The following is an 18,246-nucleotide window of genomic DNA, read 5'->3' on the forward strand; positions in this document are numbered from 1 at the left end:
TGGATTATATATACCTTAACCAAAGGAAAATTTGCACCAATTGTGTAGTGCTATGTGTGGATTAAGGGTGTGCATGAAGAAGGAATTGTCATGAGGTGTGAGGCAGGTGGGAGAGGGAGCCACAGGAGGGAGCAGAGACTGGCAGGTAAGAACATGGGCACTGAAGGCCACCAGGCCTGGGGTTAAATTCTGGCTGTGTCACAGCTGTGTGACATGGGCAGGCTCCCAATCTGTAAAATGGATTTCTTGATTGGACCTACTTTACTGTGAAGATTAAACATGATAATTTAGGAATAATGTTTACCCGCAGTGTCTGATACATAGTGTCACCTTAGCTGTTTCCAGTCATTCATTCTTTTTTTTTTTTAAGGATTTTATTTATTTATTTGACAGACAGAGATCACAAGTAGGCAGAGCAGCAGGCAGAGAGAGGGGGAAGCAGGCTCCCTGCTGAGCAGAGAGCCTGATGTGGGGCTCAATCCCAGGACCCTGGGATCATGACCTGAGCCAAAGGCAGAGGCTTAACCCACTGAGCCACCCAGGCGCCCCTCCAGTCATTCATTCTAAAATTAGATTAAAAAGGGCTATTCTAGGTGTGGCCCAACAAAGTTTGTTTAGAGCACTTGTCATCAAGGGAAGAATGCCTCAGGAACTTGGGTTCCTCCTGCAAATACGAGTGGGGACTGGCTGTGAAAGTGGCTGCATATCCATTGCAAGTAATTATTGATTTACACACTCTTCCAAAATGTTGTCAGCGTTTACGAGAACACATTTTTATCTATATCATACATTTAATAAAATCTGTTCTTGAAAAAAATTTTAGTAGCCAATATTGGCAAGGATGTGGAGAATTGGTGTTTATATACAATGTTAATGGGGAAAGAGCTTGGAACACATGTTTTAGGTTCATAGTATTACACTCAAAGATTTTGAAAATCCCAATATCTCTAGGATGAATTCTGCAAGTGCACAGAGATGGATATGAGAATGTTTCTTGCAGCATTATAATAGTTCCTCTCCCCACTCCCAAAGGTTAATAAACCACCAGGCCCAGCCGGTCTCTAAGTGAATGTTAGAGACCGAGAACACCCCCAACTATGGATTATGATTCCACTTATATACGCTTATGAAAGTACTCAGATTCACAGAGACAGAAAGAATGGTGGTTGCCAGGGGCTGAAAAGAATGGGAAGATGCCATTTAACGGGTAGAGAGTTTCAGTTTGGTGAGATTAGAAAATTCTGGAGCCGGATGGTGGTGATGGTTGCATAGGTGTGTGAATGGAACTAATGCCATTAAACTGTGCACTTAAAAATGAATAAAAGCGGGGGGCCTGGGTGGCTCAGTTAGTTAGGTGTCACACTCTTCATTTCGGCTCAGGTCATGATCTTATTAGCATCATGAGATAGAGTCTGGTGTCAGGCTCTAGGCTCAGCTTGGAGTCTGCTTGGGATTCTCTCTTCCTCTCCCTCTGACCCTCCCCCCGTGCACATTCTCACCCACGCGCACTCTCTCTCTCTCTCTCAAATAAAATCTTTTTTTGGCGGGGGGGGTGCCTGGGTGGCTCAGTCATTAAGCATCTGCCTTCAGCTTAGGTCATGATCCCAAGGTCCTGGGATCGAGCCCCACATCAGGCTCCCTGCTCAGCGGAAAGCCCACTTTTCCCTCTCCCACTCCTCCTGCTTGTGTTCCCTCTCTCACTGTGTCTCTCTCTGTCAAATAAATAAAATCTTTAAAAAGGGGGGGGTGGCACTTGGGTGGCTCAATGGGTTAAGCCTCTGCCTTCGGCTAAGGTCAAGATCTCAGGGTCCTGTGATAAGAGTTCCGCATCGGGCTCTCTGCTCAGTGGGGAGCCTGCTTCCCTTCCTCTCTCTCTGCCTGCCTCTCTGCCTACTCGTGATTTCTCTCTCCCTCTGTTAAATAAATAAATAAAATCTTAAAAAAAGAAAAAAGTCTAAATGATTCCTCTTTGCCGTTAGCAAAGAAATGTGTTTCTTTGTAATGTGTAAGAAATGGCCCTTGTCTACCTGCCCCATTTCTCTCAAACTCCCTCCTTGCAGCAACGTGGAATCATTTCTGTGGGGCTTGTGATGCACTTTCTCTTCCCACATATTCCTTCTGTCTGAAACAGTCACTACCTCACCCCTTTTTGCCATCTAATTCCCAATCACCTTCCAGGTCTCAACTTACACATCCCTTTTCCTGTAAAGGCCTTCCTGATCCCCTCAAATTCTGGTTGCAGATGTCATCCCATTGCAAGCATCCTATACTTCTGAATTGCCTGTGTTTCGCCCTGTGTTATAGTCCTTGTTGGCCTTTCCCGGTGACAGCAGGTAGGGTGACCATGTTGCCCATCTCTTTCTCTCCCGCTCCTAACTCAGGACCTAATGCATGGTAGGAACTCAACTCAACTGTCTTGAACAAATGAATAGACACCCCTGATTTGCCAGGCTGGTCTCAGTGACTCGGTCTCCTTGCCCATCCTTCTTTTCTGCTGCAGCGACAAGGACACCGTCTATCTGGCCCTGAAAAGGACAGTCTATCTCACCTGTCCATCGGGTACCAGCCAATCTTCCTCTCTCCTGGAATCATGAATATCTTGGCCCAGATTCTTTATAACAGAAGGAGGATAAGTGCTTGTATTCATTAATGATCTAGGCAACCAAGGCTCTAAAGCAAGTAAAATGTCCTTCATGAGACCCCAAACTGAGGCAAAACGAAGTCTTGAACTCAGGTTTTCCAACAGCCCATACAGGCCTCTTACCACTTAACCCTCAGGGCAGAAAGTGGGTCTCATGCTTTCTCATGCCTCTGGTACCTAGCACAGGAGCTGCTGCAGGATTCAAAGCCAATGAATGTCTGTTGAATGAATGAATGAATGAATGAATGAATAAAGGAAGAAGAAAGTTCTATATATAAACACATACTCAAACACACACATTCACAATTTTTTTTTTTTTAAAGTATGCTCCGTGCCCAACATGGAGCACAACGTGGGGCTTGAACTCATGACCCTAGGATGAGGACCTGAGCTGAGATCAAGATATCAGACACGACTGAGCCACCCAGGTGCCCCATCACAAAATCTTTTCTATAAAATTAGAACACAGAGTACCAAAGCCATAAAAGCAGCCATTGACTTTGTAACTTTCCATGTTGTGAGGCATGGTGCCCCACCTTATGGTAGAGCCTAACTACTAGCAAGCAAGAACTTGCAGTCTTGACACCCTGAACCAGCCTTTCCTGAGCATCTTCTCTGTGCCCAGCACTTTGCTGGGAACTGTGGATTCCAAGATGGAAAAGACACTATTCTCATCCCCTGGGCACACCATCTAGTTGGAGAGAAACCTGGTTGGATCAGTAGTTACCAGACAGAGTAGTGGAGGCTCTCTCAAAGCAAACAAGGATGGATAATTCATGAGCGGAATACTTTGTCACATTGGTGCCTGGGTGCTGCTTACGGAGGCTGGAGCATATGCTAATGAAAGGACCCAGGCAGCAGAGGATGCTGAAAGAGTGGCCTGGCCAGGCCACAAAGGACCATGTGTGCCCTGCTGGGAAGGCTGAACTGAGACCTGCTTTTTATTTTGGAACTTGTGTTCATTTGATCTACAAATTAGAATGTACAGCAATTCATTGGAATATTAAAATAGGTTAGCAGTATTATAAATAAAAATCTGATTGACTTCAAGAAAAGAAAACCATGACCTAAAATTTGGTCCTTTATATTCTAAAAGCGTTCTTCAAAGGATGGCAGAAAAGACAGACATGCAAATCAGATGTTTTCAATGCCTCGTACCCCTAAGCTGATGGTAACTATCGCCACAATGTGTGGGCCTATCAGACTGTGACTCTACCTAAAGGATCTCAAAATAGCTCTGCTCTGCTCTCTGCGGCAGGCAAGCGTCTGCTCTATTCGGCGGTAGCTCATTCTTTACTATTGTTGCTATGTGACAAACTATTGGCTCTCACTGTTAATCTAAGCCTGCCAGAGAAGGAGGGCGGGCAGAGGGCTTTGGGAGAAGCATCTTTCCTAGAATCTAACGTAACAAATGTGTCCCGAGAATTTCCTAGATACTCCCGTGGTACCTCGTCCTGAAGGTAGAGATATCCAGTTCAGATCATTGAACATTTATTGAATAGCTCCTATATGGAGGCACTGTGCTGGGCTCCACCAATGCAAAATTAAATAAAATTCACACAATTTCCACCCTCAGTTTCTCACTGTCTAGTGGTAGAGATAGTCTCATAAACAGGAAATTATAATCTAATATTCAAGAGGCAATGATAGAGTCTTGGGTATTATATGAACACTCAGTCAGGTGCTTTAGATGTGTTCAGCTTTGGACATGGTAATGTGCTTGTGGGACACCCATATGGGAATCTCCCCTGGACAGATGGACATACAGGTCTATAGGGAAATCAGAAGCAGTCTTGCCCTGGAGGGTATTGCTATTGAGTGAAAGAGACAGGAATATAAATACAGAATCAATTACAATACTCACAATCACAATTTACACAAAGGTGATACAACGACCTTGGCCTGGAAGTTCCGGTGTCCTTCTAGGAGACAGCCTGGGAGTGGAGTCTTGAATGACTGAGAGCGGCTATCCTGGTAAACCAAACCAAACCAAACCAAACAAACAAGCAAACAAAAACAAAAAGTCCAACATGAAATAATTGAAAAACCTGTTGTCCCTGTAATTCAGGCATAGGTAAAGGGAGGCACAGAAAATGCCATAAAGCCCAGACCCTAGGCTATGGGCACGGGTGATCTGGTGATGTGGCTTACTGGGAAGCTAAACATGTGACATCACCTGGTGACAACCGATGTCCTGGGGTATTGAGGTCATTACAGGCATACAAAGTAGCAAACCCAGTGTTCCACACACCGCCAACCTGAAAAACATTTCCTTCCCATGGACTTCAGGTGCATCTCCATCAGACATCGGTAGAATACTTGCCTTGACCTCCTACCGGCGGCCTCATTTCAGGTTTATTCTTTGCACTACTACTCTGATTCCTCTTGACATAAATCAAAGAACAATTTCAAGATTGTGAGCTCAAGGCCCACATTGGGTATAGAGATTACTTTAAAAAATCAACAAATAGGGTGCCTGGGTGGCTCAGTTGTCTAAGCGACTGCCTTCAGCTCAGGTCATGATCCTGGAGTTCCAGGATCAAGTGCTGCATCAGGCTCTCTGCTCAGCAGGGAGTCTGCTTCTCCCTCTGACCCTCCCCGCTCTGGTGCTCGCTGTCTCTCTCTCTTTCTCTCTCTCTCTCATTTTCTCTCTCAAATAAATAAAATCTTTAAAAAAATCAATAAATAAAAATTTAAAAAGAGTTGGCAGTTTAGCAAACAAAGGGTTAATTTATTTAATCCACAGAGCTCTTGCATGTGGTTAAGGGAAAAAAAATAGGAAAGAAAGTAGATGAAAAACCTCACAAAACAATAAACAGTGGTGGCTGACAAACCCTAAGGTGACTCCCCCAAATTCCCACCTCCTGATGTTCCTGCCTCTGTTTAATCCCCTCCCCTTATGTGTGGGTAGAATCTGTGACTTGTTTCTAACCAATAGCAGTGGGAAAGGTGATAGGATATCACTCCCAGATCATGTCGTGTCATATGAGATTGCATCAAGACTTAGCCAATTAGAGAATCAGAGTAAGAGGTTCTCCTTGCTGGCTTGATGGAGTAAGCAGCCATGTTGAGGAAGCCAAATGGCAAGAAACTGTGAGTGGTCTCTAGGAACTATAGGCCAATAGCCAACAATAAAGCTGGGGCCCTCACTCAAGGAAATGAATTCTGCCAACCGTATGAATGAGCTCGGAAGCAGATTCTTGCCCATTCAAGCCTCCAGATGAAATGCAGCCCAGTTGGCATCGTGACGGCAGCCCCGGGAGACCCTGAGCTGAGGACCCACCTAAGCAATGCCTGGACTCCTGACTTGTATAAACTGTGAAATAATGAATGCCTGTATTGTTTAAGCCACTAATTTTTTTTAATTAAAGGTTTTATTTATTTATTGGACAGACAGAGATCACAAGTAGGCAGAGGAGCAGGCAGAGAGAGACGAAGGGAAGCAGGCTCCCTGCTGAGCAGAAAGCCGGATGCAGGGCTCGATCCCAGGACCCTGAGACCATGACCTGAGCCGAAGGCAGTGGCTTAACCCACTGAGCCACCCAGGGGCCCTTATATACACATTTTAAAGACAAAGCCAACAAGTGTGTAATCATCAGGCAGGCCATGAAATGAAATCTAGCCGATCGTTAGCAGCTCTGCCCATCGTTGCTGTGGCCTCTCCTATAGCATATCCATTGCTTCTCAGAAGCAGAATCACTACACAGATTTCAGTCACCACCGTTTCCTTGCCTTTCTAATATAGTTTTCCCTCCCGTGCGCGTATCATCAGACACTGTAGAATAGTTTCGTCCATTTTTGACCTTTACATAAAGGAAACCATTCTCTTCTTTTGTGACGTATTTGTTCAGCTCCACGTTGTTAGGCCATGCTGCTGCCTGAAGGTGTGATTTGCTCATTTTGTTGCTGTAGAGTTTCGCACTGTCTTAATAAATCACAATTTTTCCATTTTACTATGGATGGACCTTTGAAGGCTTTTCATTTTTATTCTATGAGGAATAGTTCTGCTCTGAACTGATGTACATGGGCAAGGCTCTCTCAAGATGTGTAAGTCCTAGGACTGGAATTTCTGGGATTTAGGGATTCCACAGTCCCAGGTTTTCTGAGCAGCTTAACCAATTCACACTCCTGCCAGAAGTGCTTGAGAGTTCCTGTCATCCCACTTGACTGACAACATTTGGTATTGTCAGATTTCTTAATTTTATTTACTTATATATTTATTTATCTTTAAGATTTTATTTATTTATTTGAGAGAGAGAGAGAGAAAAAACATGAGTGGTGGGGAGGGACAGAGGGAGAGGGGGAATCAGGGCTCATGTGTGAATGACACATTCAAGGATAGTCAGGGTAACACTGTTTATAAGAACAAAAGATTGAAAACAGCTTCAATCCCCAGTGGCTGAGGACTGTTTAAGTAATTTATGATACAGATTTACAAGGGAACACTAATGCAGATTTTTTTTTTTTTCAAGATTTTATTTATTTAACAGAGTAGAGATCACAAGCAGGCCGGGGGGTGGGGGGGGGAGCAGGCTCCCCGCTGAGCAGAGAGCCCAATGCAGGGCTCGAAACCAGAACCCTGGGATCATGACCCGAGCCGAAGGCAGAGGCTTAACCCACGGAGCCACCCAGGCATCCCTAACGCAGATTTTTTGAAAAGTTTTATGTAGACTGAAAAGGACTGTCTTCCAAGATACATTGTTTTGTTTTTCTTTTCTTTTTTTTTTAGTATAGATTTTATTTATTTGTTAGAGAGAGAGAGAGCACAAACAGGGGGAGAGGAAGCCAGGGGGAGAAGCAGGCTCCTCACCAAGCAAGGAGCCCCGTGTGGGACTCAGTCCCAAGATCTTGGGATCACGACCTGAGACAAGGCAGACGATTAACTGACTGAGCCACCCAGGCGTCCCGCAAGATATATTAAGAGCAATAATAGGCAGGTGTCCTATACGGTGCATAATATACTACCAAAACCTTAGTGAATATGCACATATACTTGTATTTGCATAGAATATCTTGGAAGGATCCTCAAGAAAGTAAGAATAGTGGATGTTTGGGGAATGAGGGTGGAGGGAGACATTTTTTACTGTATGTTCCTTTGTACCTTTTGGATTTTCTACTAGTTGAATGTATTATTATTATTATTATTATTTTTTTTTACTTATTTACTTATTAGAGAGAGAGAGTGTGAGAGAGAGCATGAACAGAGGGGAGAGGGAGAAGTAGGCTCCCCACTGAGCAGGGAGCCCAACATGGGGCTTGATCTTAGGACCCTGGGATCATGACCTGAGCTGCAGGCAGAGGCTTAACCCACTGAGCCACCCAGGCACCCCGCATGTATTACCTATTAAAATTAAGTTAGAGGGGGGCACCTGGGTGGCTCAGTGGGTTGAGCCTCTGCCTTCCACTCAGGTCACAATCTCGGAGTCCTGGGATTGAGACCCGCATCGGGCTCTCTGATCAGCAGGGAGCCTGCTTCCCCCTCTCTCTCTGCCTGCCTCTCTGCCTACTTGTGATCTCTCTCTCTGTGTCAAATAAATAAAATCTTTTAAAAAAGAAAAAAAAGTAAGAGGGCGCCTGGGTGGCTCAGGGGGTTAAAGCCTCTGCCTTCAGCTCAGGCCATGATCCCAGAGTCCTGGGATCGAGCCCCCCATCGGGCTCTCTGCTCAGTGGGGAGCCTGCTTCCCTCTCTCTCTCTCTGCCTGCCTCTCTGCCTACTTGTGATCTCTGCCTGTCAAATAAATAAAAAAAATAATAAAAAAAATCTTTAAAAATAAAAAAAAGTAACTTAGATAATTTAAAAATGTATGGAGTTTCTATCATGGAGCAGACCTGTGTTAATTCCTAGAGATATGGTGGTGACCCAAATAGAGACCCTGCCTTGTGGTGCTCCCAGTCCAGTGACAGGAGACAGTCACTAAAGCCATCACTGTGGTAACATGTGATGACTGCTAGAACAGGGGACATTGAGCCACAACCCTCAGAGTTTCAGAGGTGAGCAGGCAGCCTTACATTGTGTGGGAAGCAGAAAGAAGAGAAGAGGGAGCCAGCTCGTGGAGGTGGCTGGCAGAGAGCAGAGGTCCCAGCAGAGGAAACAGCATTTGTGGAGGGAGAATAGAGTTCTGTCCATTTGAGGAACTGAAAGTTCTGCTCAGCCGGAAGTCAACACGAGCTGAGTCTGTTTTCAGAAAAAGCCACACTAGGACTATAGAGAAAGGATCGAAAGAGGGCAAGAGTGGAGTCAAGAAGACTGGTGAGGAAGCTCCTGTCATCATTCGACAAGAGAGGACCAGAGGCTGGCTTAGGAGGGCGGCAGTGGGGACAGAAAGGATGGGACAGATACAAGAGACATTGAGAATGTAGAATCTACAAAGTTAGTGGTTGGATGATGGCTGAAGGAGGGGGAGGATCATTATCATAGTAAAGACCAATATTTGAGGGGCGCCTGGGTGGCTCAGTGGGTTAAAGCCTCTGCCTTCGGCTCAGGTCATTATCCCGGGGTCCTGGGATTGAGCCCCGCATCGGGCTCTCTGCTCAGCAGGGAGCCTGCTTCCTCCTCTCTCTCTGCCTGCCTGTCTGCCTACTTGTGATCTCTCTCTCTCTGTCAAATTAAATAAATAAATAAATCTTAAAAAAAAAAAAAAGACTAATATTTGTTAAGTACTTACTCGGCAGTAGTACCCGCCCAGCACTTGGAGTGATTCTGGATTCTGGCATTCAGTAACCTGGGGAGGTAGGTGTGGCTATGATGAGAGTCTACAGATTTAAAGTCTGAGAGGGTGCAGGAACTTGCTTGAGGACACACAAGCACTACGAGGTAGACCCAGCGTTTGAAGCCATTTATCTGGCTGCCACATTCGAGCTCTTAACCCGTCTCTCTCTCTCTTTCTCTTTAAAGATTTATTTTATTTATTCCTGAAACAGAAAGAGAGAGAGAAAGAAAGTGGGAGGAGGGGCAGAGGGATAGGGAATGTATCCCAAGCAGTCTCCCGGCTGAATGTGGAGCCTCACACGGGGCTTGATCTCATGACCCTGAGATCCAACGAACCAACCAAGAGTTGGCTGCTTAACTGATAGAGCCGCCTAGGGGCCCCTCTTAGCCCATTTCTTAAAGGCGACTCCGAGCTGCCAGGTTTGGGCAACTCAGTGGTGGACAATGCTATTTATTGAGGGGGAGAGGGAGAAGATTTGAGGAGGAAAACGGGCATCTGACTCCTCTAGTTTAAGGTCTCTCCAAGACACAGGAGTAGGTAAGTAAAATAGGCAGTTTTATGTCTAAAAGTAGAGAGAGTTCTGGGCTGGAATTTGGGCCTCATCGGTATTTGAATAGTGCCCAAGGTCAAAGGAGTGGAGGAAACTAGACCATGATGGAGTAAGAACAAAGAGGAACCAGGAGGGGCGCCTGGGTGGCTCAGTGGGTTAAAGCCTCTGCCTTCGGCTCCGGTCATGACCCCAGGGTCCCGGGATCGAGCCCCGTGTCGGGCTCTTTGCTCAGCAGTGAGCCTGCTTCCTCCTCTTCTCTCTCTGCCTGCCTCTCTGCCTACTTGTAATCTCTGTCAAATAAATAAATTAAACAAACAAACAAAAAAGGAGCCAGGAGAGGCATTGTTCAGCAGGGAAATCCCATGATCAAATCTTGTTTATAGGAAGGTAAGTCCAGCGGCAGTTTGGAAGATTGGGGATTCTTGGCAGCAGAAGTGGAATCTTGGAGGGTTAGGAAGCAGAGTATGCAACACATGCATTCACTCTTGCCTCTAGTTATCTTCCAAGCATCGCCAGACGCTTTGTGCGAGATACCACCAAGCCCACGGAACACAGAGACAAACCAGACCCTGTCCTTGACCTCGTGGAACTTTGGGGCCAGGAAAGAGTGAGATTAGTGAGCCTCATGAGAAGGGTAGAGGGGCACAGGGCACTGTGAGAACACAGAGGAGGGAAAGGAGACTTAAATCTACTTTGGGCAGGGGGTTCCTCAGTAGAAGATGTGACAACTGACTGTCCCCTCAATGAGTAACAGGCAGAGCCAGCAGGGTGGGTAAAGTTCCTGCTACCTTAAAATCATGACTTTAGTCACTGCAAAGGGGTTCAGTGAGACTGGGGCCAGGGATAGATGTGCGAGGAAGGAAGATGGATAAGGCTGGAGATCCGGAGAAGTTCTTGAAAAGCTGGGTTCAAAAAGTTTGAATTTTATCCTGAAAATAGTGGCGAGATAGGAAATCATGTGATCAGATTTGCCCTCTAGAAAGATCCCTGTGACGGCAAAGTGGAGAATGGACTGGAGGAGGCCAGAAGACAGGAAGATAACTAGGAGGATGTTGCAGTGAGAGTCAGGAAAGATCGGTTGCAGTGATCCAGGTAGAAATATTAAGGACCTGAACTGAGGTCTATGTACAATTCAGCTTTCTCTAAGTTATGCTGCATAAGAAACAGCTTTAAAATTTTACTGCTTATGGCAATCTATACTTATTTTTTGCTCATATAATAGGTTGCAGGTTGATTATCTTTCTGCTAGACTCAGCTACCCATATCTTTTCATTTTGGAATCCAGGCTGAAGGAATAGCCACTATCTGGGACCCTTTTTCACAGTTAAGGACTAGAGCACAAGTGCCCCAACCAAGCCCCACAATGGCATTTAAAACTCTGGATGAGTGTGACAAAGTTCCCATATGCTCACATCCCATCGGCCAGAGCATATCATGTGGCAAAATCCAAAGTTAATAGGCCAGGGAAACCTGTTAAGTGTTAGAGGAAACAAATACTTATGAACATATAGGATAGTTTCTAACAACGGGTTGGTGGGGACAGAAAGGAAAAGTGGATTTGGTGGGATTTAATGGATGTGCCAAGGATTACCTTAGGTGGCTAAATTGAAGTTGGTACCACTCAACAAGAAAAAGGAGAGGGGAAGAGGAACGTTGTAGCAGATGATGCCCAGCATTGCATCTGCCTTCTTGTGATCATGGTACCCTGGTTTTGCTTTTAGGGAACCAATCTTTCTTGACTCTCAACCATTATGCTTTGGGTGAAACTTCTACCCCCTTACCAAGGGTGCATGTGACCTCATCCTAAGCCAACGAGAACATACTGTACTCTTAAACACCGATTTGTTCAAGTGGAGGTTCACGACACACACATGGCCAGTCAGGGCCAGTGAGGCTCCATTTTAGGTCTTTGATGTGGACTTGAATGAGAAAGGTCAGAGTTCTGGCAGCATGAAGAGAATGGAACGTAGGAATGGAGGAATGGAGTCAGCACACAGAGGAAGCAGAGCAGGGAGGAGGTAGAAGAATGGTTTCTGGTGATATCACCTGAACTTTGACCAAGCCATATGTAGAACAACCCTGGGGAAATATTAATTGTAAGCATCAGAAACCTGGAGGATAGAAGCTAGAGAAGGAGTAGTTCATGGAGGTCAGAACAGTCTGAGCAAGAGATAATGAAGGGTTGAATAAATCAGTGGCTTTGGAAATGGATGGAAACACTGAATGGGATGCGTATTTGAAGACCATGGACTTTGTTGGCTCACAGCATCTGGGGGGTAATGGAGAGAAAGGTGAAGACGATGACATGCTAGTACATAGTGAGGAATGTTTGGGGAAAAGGTGAAAGCACTGAGGTCAAGAGTACAGAATTGGGGGCATACTTGATGGTCAAAGAGCAGGTTCCATTTTGGACATGTTAAACTTAGGTGCCTATTCCGGATAGAAATACTGACATGGGGCATGATAATGGGTCAAGAACAGGGATGTAGGCATGGAAAATGTCAACATATAGTTCAGAGTTGCAGCTAAAGGGTAAAGGAACTTTCCCAGAGAGTGCTAATAAAGACAGAATGGAAGAGGGTCATGGACCTTGGAGAAGCACACCCATTTAAGGAGCTGTCAGTGAATGCAGAGCCATGAAAATCGGAGAGGCATGGTCATGAGAAGGGAAGGGTGAAGGACACCAGTAGCCAAGGAATTAGGCAGTCCCCAGGAGTAGGGGGTTTTTATAACACTTCCCTCTCCCGTGCACTCTACATCCAAACTGTAGGCAAAGGTGATCAATCCTATTTTAAAAACACGGCTCAGGGGCACCTGGGTGGCTCAGTCCTTAAGTGGCGGCCTTCAGCTCAGGTCATGATTCCAAGGTCCTGGGATCCAGCCCCGCATTGTGCCTGCTCAGCACGAAGCCTGCTTCACTCTTTCCCACTTCCCCTGCTTGTGTTCCCTCTCTCCCTGTGTCTCTCCCTCTGTCAAATAAATAAATAAAACCTTAAAAAGTGAAACAAAACAAAACACATGTCTCAGTTCCTTCCACTTACTTCCATCCCCATTCCCAGCATGTGGTCTAAGCCACTATTTCATCCACATTACAAGACTTCACTGGTTTCCCTGCTTCTACTCTTGCTCCATTTCAAATCCATTCTCCACACAACAGCCAGAGTGAACTTCTAGTAATCTAAACTGAATCATGTCACTCTACAGCTCAAAGCCTTCCAAAGTCCTCCTACTGCTCTTAGAATGAAGCCCATGGGTGACAAGGAACCGTTGGAGGGCTGTAAGTAAGGGAGTGACACAATAAAATTTGAGAATTTGGAAAGCATTTTGGAAAGTCACTCTGATATAGAGAAAAGGACCAAAGAGTACAGTGAGGAAGCTGTTGCATGGTGACAGAAAATGGGTTTGAGGAATATTTAGGCCATTGAATCTATGAGGTTGGTGGTTGACTGACTGGTTAATGGAAGGAGATAGGGAGTGGAGGCAATGATGTAGCAGGCAGCCATACAGGGCAGACACAAACTGGTATAACTTAAAATTCAAGGTTGCTTCTCTCCCTGAACCTTCAACAATGCTGAGAACATTACCAAGCATCTCCAGCCAGCTCTCTTGCCCACTCTCCACAGAATTTCTAACCTTCTTTGGCTGAACTGTGTGCTCCCCTAGCCTTCCTCTTTCACTCTGTAGATGGCCTTACTTCCTACCTCACAGAGCAAAGATAAAGCTTCCGAAGACAACACGTTCACCTCCCCACTACCCAAATCCCCCTACCTATATCCATCTGGTGCCTATCCCTTCTTCCAGTTTCATTAGTATGGCAGAAGGGAGCAAACCCTCCCAATATTAGAGGAGAAACTAGAGAATCAGAGAAGATCTAGTTCTTAATGGGGTCAACCCTCCCTGGTAGCTTAAATGGGGGCATTTTCACACAATCATTTTTAGGGAAAAAAATCCCAGGAGGAGAGCATACGCATTGTTGGGGCCAAAAGACTAGGAAATCTTTATCACTTCTCAAGAAACAGGGTAAAATCCTATCAATAGGAGGAAATTGCGTTTTTCATACGGCTAGACAGTATGGAGTTGGAAGAAAAGAAATTCTGTGGTGATAAAGTGAGTTTGCCCTTTGGTAACTGAGGAACAAAACAGCTACAGTTACTTCTGATACAGAGCTATCAAACTGAAGAGAAAATGCCTACCACGTTACAACCCTGTGAGAGCCCGGAGCTCCCTCTTGCTCCCAGTCTTCTTGGAAAGCAGTAGATGCCCAAGCAGAGGAAGGCTCCACTGACATCCAGTGGGAATGTGCCAGAAGCGAGATGGTGTGACACTGCTCTCCTGCCAAGGAGGGGTGGAGATGGGGAGTCTCAAGGGGCAGAGGGGGGCTCGAAGCGAGAAAGGGTCTCACTTACAGAGAAGGCTCGCAGAAGAACCAGAGAAGTGAGAGGGGAATGACGGGGGGGTCCACAGACGAGGAAGGGGAGGCCTTTTCTCCTTTTGCCTCATTTTCTGTGTCTTCCTCCTCTGCCTTTAAGATGCTCAGATCCCCACATCTCAGTCCCCGGCCCTCCAACACCACTCTATCCCGACCAGGCTGTAAGTGCCATCGCTAGATAGGTTCAGCAAATGTTTGTTGAATGAGTCTGTGAACAAATGCAGGTGAAGATTTCTGGAGGGTTTTGGTGGGGGTAGGGGGTGTGAGCCTGGTGGTGGGTATTGTGGAGGGCACGTATTGCATGGAGCACTGGGTGTGGTGCACAAACAATGAATTTTGGAACACTGAAAAAAAATCAAATTAAATTAAATTAAAAAAAGAAATGGGGCGCCTGGGTGGCTCAGTGGGTTAAAGCCTCTGCCTTCAGCTCAGGTCATGATCTCAGGGTCCTGGGATTGAGCCCTGCATTGGGCTTTCTGCTCAGCGGGGAGCCTGCTTCCTCCTCTCTCTCTGCCTGCCTCTCTGCCTACTTGTGATCTCTGTCAAATAAATAAATAAAATCTTTTTAAAAAAATTTAAAAAAAAGATGATATTATGGGCTCAACAGTGTCCCTCCCTAAATTCAGAAAGTCCTTATTCCCTGTATCTCAGAATGTAGCTATATTTGGAGACAAGATCTTCAAAGAGGTGATTAAGTTAAAATGAGACTGTAGGGTGGGGCCCTAATCTTATATGACTGGTGTCCTAATAAGAGAAACAGATACCAGGGTTTCGAGTACACAGGAAAAAAAAAAAAAAAAAGAAAGCCCTGTTTTGAGGACACAGAGAAGGCAAATGGGTTACTCTGAAATAAGAAATATGTATTTGGTCTTTGTCCCCAGTTCCTGGCACAGAGCTCCTAAAATCCTAGGAATTTCCTGAGTGATGAGGTGAGAGGACCATCTTTTGTTATTCACAATTAGCCCCTTTCAACCACACCTGAGTTTATGCAAATAAGGTGATTCTTGGCGCACCCCAAGCCCCTAGATAGCCTTAGGATCCTCCTCTGCCCAAGGATCCAACCCTGTGATTGGACAGTTGGAACTTTCAGGTCCACCCCATCCCCCACCCCTGGGGAGGACAAAGGGGTTGGAGAGTGAGTTAATCTCAATAGTCCAATAATTTAATCAATCATGCCTCTGTGATGGAATTTCCATAAAAATGCTAAACTATGAGGCTTGTAGAGCTTCTGGATTGGCAAACACTTCAAGGTGCTGGGAGGGTAGCACACCCAGACAGGGCATGGAAGCTTCCAGCCCGTCCTCTTATATCTGCCTTATGCACTTCTCCCATTTGCCTGTCCCTGAGCCGCATCCTTCATAACAAACAGATAACAGGATGTAAAGCGGCCTTACTACCTGAGCCATTCTAGCAATTTACTGAACCTGAGGAGGGGGTCATGGGAACCCCCAATTTATAGCCTCAATCAAAAAGTACAGGAGGCCTGGGAATTGTGATTGTCTTCTTTTTTTTTTTTTTAAGATTTTATTTTTATTTATTCATTTGACAGAGAGAGATCACAAGTAGGCGGAGAGTCAGGCGGGGGGGCGGGGGGGGTGCGGATGCAGGCTCCCTGCTGAGCAGAGAGCCCCATGCGGACCTCAATCCCAGGACCCTGGGATCATAACCAGAGCCAAAGGCAGAGGCATTAACCCACTGAGCCACTCAGGCACCCCGTGATTGGCTTCTGAAGTAGGGGCAATCTCTCGGGAGACCCAACCCTTAATTTATGGCATCTGATGCTAACTCTGGGTGGTTAGTGTCAGAACTGAATAGAATTGCTGGATGCCCAGTGGGTGTCCAGAGAGCTGGAGACCTGGTTTTGGGTGTAGAAAACCAACAGCAACATACATGTGATGTTATGCAAACTGTTCAGAGTGGCCCCCCTGCAAAACAGAGCACTCTCAACAAACACCAAACCTGCCAACACCTTGATCTTGGACTTCTAGCCTCCACAACTGTGAGAAAATAAATTTCTGTTGTTTAAGCCTCTCAGCCTATGGTATTCTGTTAGAGCAGCCCTGACAAATGCACACAGGGGGACCTGTGGAAGGACCGTGAGCTGACAGCAGCAAGCAAGTTGGGTATGTGGGGTCTCAACCTGAGAGTGGGGTCTGGGCTGGATAAAGAGATTGTTGGGCAAAGTGATATCAGTCTGTTGTCTCTGTCTCCTGTGGAGATCATGGAGAGTGAGAAGAAAGTCATCACCTTTTATATTCAGTCTGGGAGGATGCTGTTTGTTGATTTCCCAGTGTTCAGGTCCCCCTTCCTTCTTCCAGCCAGAAACCTGGTTTTGTTTGGGTCTTTGTACCTCCCCAGGCAGCCTATGAGAATCTTGGGACTCTGACCCCATTCCCTGCTCCGGCACTGGATCCCCTTTCGTTTAAGCCAGAATGAAAAAGTCATTTTCCTAGTGAGTGATTAGTTCTAGAATTTGCTTAAGCTAATCATCTCAACCCGTTCCTCTGGTCACTGTCACGTTCTGGGGGTTGGCAGAGACTGTAGGTAGCCTCCAATATTTCTTCTTTCTGTGGAACTCTCCATTTTGAGCCAGGCCTTGGCCACCTTCCCCCTAAAGACTAGATTTCCAGCACCACCACTTGCAACTAGGTGTGGTCATGGAGTAAGTTTCGCCCAATCAGATGTACATATGATTGGTGAAGGCCAGTTTCGAGAAGTATCCTTAAAAAGGAAAGTTGTAATCATCCATTGCTGCATAAAAAAATTACCCCAAAGCTAAGTGCCTGAAAACAACAGACATTAGCTTCTTGAAGTTTCTGTGGGTTAGGAATCCAGCAGTGTTTTAGCTGGGTGGTTCTTTCGGGGGAGGCTGTAATCAAGGTATCAGCGGGGGCTGCCATCACCTAAAGGCTCCACGAGGAGGGTTTGCTTCTGAGCTCACTCATGTGGCTCTTGAGGTCGCAAAGGAAGGATCCATTTCCAAATTTACTAACATGGGGGTCTGCGCAGGACTGCCTCATGACAGAGCAGCTGGAATGCCCCAAAGCGGGCCATCAAGAGATGGTGAAAGAGGGGCGCCTGGGTGGTTCGGTGGGTTAAAGCCTCTGCCTTTGGCTCAGGTCATGGTCCCAGGGTCTTGGGATCCGGCACCGTGTTGGGCTCTCTACTCCGCAGAGAGCCTGTTTCTTCCTCTCTCTCTCTGCCTGCCTCTCTGCCTATTTGTGATCTCTGTCTGTCAAATAAATAAATAAAATATTAAAAAAAAAAAAAAGAGAGAGAGAGAGATGGTGAAAGAAAACACCCAAGACAGAGCCACCATTTTTTAATGGACTCATCTTGGAAGTAACATACTACTACTTCTGTAATCTATTCCTTACAAGCAAATAAGTCTAGCCAATGCTTGGGGAGAGAGGATTACACAAAGATGTGAATACTGGGAGGCAGGGAAAACCCAGCACCATTATAGAGGCTGTCCCCCACAGTGGGAAGTGCTCGCCTCTTTACCTTTTTCTTCTGCCTGCTGACTAGAAAAAGGGAACTAGTGGCTGGAATTCAAGCAGCCATTTTGTACCATGAGGTGATCTTGGGAATGGTGGGTGCGAATAGTGCAGCAAAAGGACAGAAGGAGCCGGGGTCCCTGACATTGTGGAGACCCATTCCCTCTGAAGGCTGTGTCTCTCAGCTTTTATTTATCTTGTTTAAGACATTGTTATTTTGTACTTCCCATTTCTGACGGTCAAACCTAACCCTATGAGACCCAGTTCTTTAGTGTGGCCTGGAAACTACTCTGGTTGGTAAAAGAGCTGGTTTCTTACCATTTTTATGCTTTAGATATGAGAATTAAGTTCTCTTTCTTTCTTTCTCTTTTTTATTTTTGAAAAGATTTTATTTACTTATTTGAGAGAGAGCTAGAACG

This window comes from Lontra canadensis, unplaced genomic scaffold, assembly GCF_010015895.1.
Source record: "Lontra canadensis isolate GAN:19392208 unplaced genomic scaffold, GSC_riverotter_1.0 scaffold84, whole genome shotgun sequence".
NCBI lineage: Eukaryota > Metazoa > Chordata > Mammalia > Carnivora > Mustelidae > Lontra > Lontra canadensis.